The sequence below is a fragment of the Eriocheir sinensis genome, chromosome 29 (assembly GCF_024679095.1).
Source record: "Eriocheir sinensis breed Jianghai 21 chromosome 29, ASM2467909v1, whole genome shotgun sequence".
Classification (NCBI taxonomy): domain Eukaryota; kingdom Metazoa; phylum Arthropoda; class Malacostraca; order Decapoda; family Varunidae; genus Eriocheir; species Eriocheir sinensis.
This window is the reverse complement of record NC_066537.1, coordinates 18862373-18864872: the sequence shown is the minus strand read 5'-3', so window position 1 is coordinate 18864872 and position 2500 is coordinate 18862373. Positions and strand designations below refer to the sequence as shown.

Genomic DNA, 2500 nt, shown 5'->3' with positions numbered 1-2500 from the left:
TGTGCTCCCTCTAATTCAGTAAATCACAGGTTGGTGTAAGACAAACTCCTTTCGCAAATTTACACACACACACACACACACACACACACACACACACACACACACACACACATATACACACACACACACACACACACACACACACACACACACACACACACACGAGAGTGCTGCGCAATGTGCAAACACCCACTGGAAAACATGCCTAGACTTTATGCTCTCTCTCTCTCTCTCTCACCTTGTTTGATGCGTTTGAGGCTGAATTTCGTGGAGTTCATTTTGGGGTTCGAAAATCTGCTTCGGTACAGCTGGCGAAGGTTGAACCACTCTTTCGAATCCATCATGGCGGTGCTCTCTCTGTTCGTTTTTTTCTGTTTTTCTTGTTATTGTTTTCTCGTGTTTGTTTTTCTTCTTCGTCTTCGTCTTCTGGTTCCAATTATCTCATGTTGGTTCTTTTTTGTCTTCATCTTAATATCTGGTTTTCTTCAGTTTGGTTTTTATTTTGTCTATTTGTCTTTTTTATCTTCTTTTCTATGTTCATTTCTTGCTCATTTTCTTGCTTTTCTTATAATTTTCGTTTCTTCCATTTCTTGTCCTCTTTTATCTTTTCCTCTCAATGTAACTTTTATTAACAGCTATTGATTTTACTTTTCTATATTCGTATTTTTATAATTTTCTTGTTTTCTTTTATTTTTCCTTTAGCATTTTGGGTTTTTTTTTTTTCTTTCAGTTTTCAGTCTTAATTGTTTGTCTTATTTCTTCACGCTAATGTTTTTTTTTTTTTGTTTTTTTGTCGTTTTGTATTCCTTGGGGTGAGAGAGGAAGGGAAGAAGATAAGACAGACAGACAGACAGACAGACAGACACACGCACAGACACGATTAGACAAGTTTCCCTCTCTCTTCCACTACCTCCTTCCTTGCTTCACTTCTCCAATTTATTTTTATTATTATTATCAGTTTGTCTTTTCCTTTCGTTCACTCACACTGTTCATTTTTGTTAGCATTTCACATTCTTTTTTTATTGTTTCTTATCTCTCATTTTCATCAACTTTGCTATTTTCCCTCTTTTTCTTTTGCGTTTGTCTATATTATCCTGCTACATTTTTCCTGTTTGTTTGTTTACTGGATGGTTGTTTTCTTGTTTTTTTCTGCTTATTTCATGTTTTCCTCATTTCTCTTCTTTTTTTCTATCCTCTCCGTCTGTCATTACTTTCTACCTCATAATTACATCTGTTATTTATTTTTTTCTTTCTTGTTTTTAGCACAACTTTCAAATCTTCTCGACTTTTTTATTTTCTGTTGTTCTTATTCTTATTTCTGTTCTGTCTTTGTTCTTCCTTTGTTCATTCATTATAGTTAACTGTTTTTACTCTTGTTCATTCTTTCCTTTGTCTTTGTAATCACTTCTTTTAACTTCCAAAACTTCTCCAGTCATTTATCTATTTCCCTAGTTTATTTTCTTCTTTTCATCCGTCTATTCTTTCTTTTACATCAACTTTTATACGTTCCTTTTAATTTTTGTCTCCTTTCCTCTTTTTTCTTTTCTTTATTATCTACTTTTCTCTTCTTTTTTATCTACTTATATTTGTTACTTTGTCTTCTTATCGTCTACTTTTCTCCGTCTTTTCTTTACTTATCTACTTTTATTCGTTTCTTCTCTTTTTACCTTCTTTTATTAGCCTTTCTTCTTTTCTATCTACGTTTATTTCTTCCTTTTTCATCAACTTTTTCTCCGTTCCTCTTCTCTTTCGCTCTGTCCTCCGTCTGTCAACCTTTACTTTCTACCTCGTAATTCTCCGTCGTGCTCACTTTCCCTTCTCTCTCCCTCTCTCCCTTCCACCACCTGTTTCTCACGTCCCCCGAGCCACAGGTAAGAGAGCTCATCAATCACCTGTAGTTCACGTCTCCATCCGGCGCGAAGCTCATTCAGATAAACGAGTTAATCTTAGATGTTGTTCTGTGTGATTATGTTTTGTTTTGTTTACTTTTCTTTTTGGGTTCAGTTTTGCTTTGATGTTATAACTTTTCTTTTTTTTTCTTTTTTATTCTTTCTTTATTGCTTAGCTTCCATATTTTTTTCTTTTTCTTTCTTTTTTATTCCTTTTTTATCAGTCAGTTTGGTTGTCGTGTTTATATATCTGATGTTGTTTGTTAGTCTGTTTTTCTCTCTGTCACAAATATTTACAATTAACACTTGAAATCTTACTAAACAAAATCGGTTCCAACTTAGGATTATTTTATTTTTTTTCACTTTACGAAATATGCAACAAAAAATTACTGTTCTTCCACAAACTGTAAGCTGGTTTTGTTCAATTGTTTGTTTGTTTCTTTTTGTGCAATCCCTCTCCTGCTTTGTTTATCTTTTTTTTTTTTCTTACATAGTTCTGTTCGTTTGTATGTTCTGTTCTTCACTTGATTCTTTTATTAATAGAGTTCAACGTTTTCTCTTTTTTCTTCCTTCCTCTTTTCCGCCAGTCAATATACTTCACACTCTTCCTT

At 33.5% G+C, this 2500-nt stretch overlaps 1 long non-coding RNA gene across 1 annotated transcript in view; it reads right to left on the bottom strand.

The window, feature by feature from the left end:
* Positions 1–586: 586 nt before the first annotated feature.
* The window catches only part of LOC127005263 (uncharacterized), a 2281-nt gene continuing 367 nt past the window's right edge, over positions 587–2500 (bottom strand). Inside the window, exon 2 of the long non-coding RNA XR_007758415.1 lies at positions 587–806. This is a non-coding gene — a long non-coding RNA (uncharacterized LOC127005263). The remainder of the gene's footprint in view (positions 807–2500) is intronic.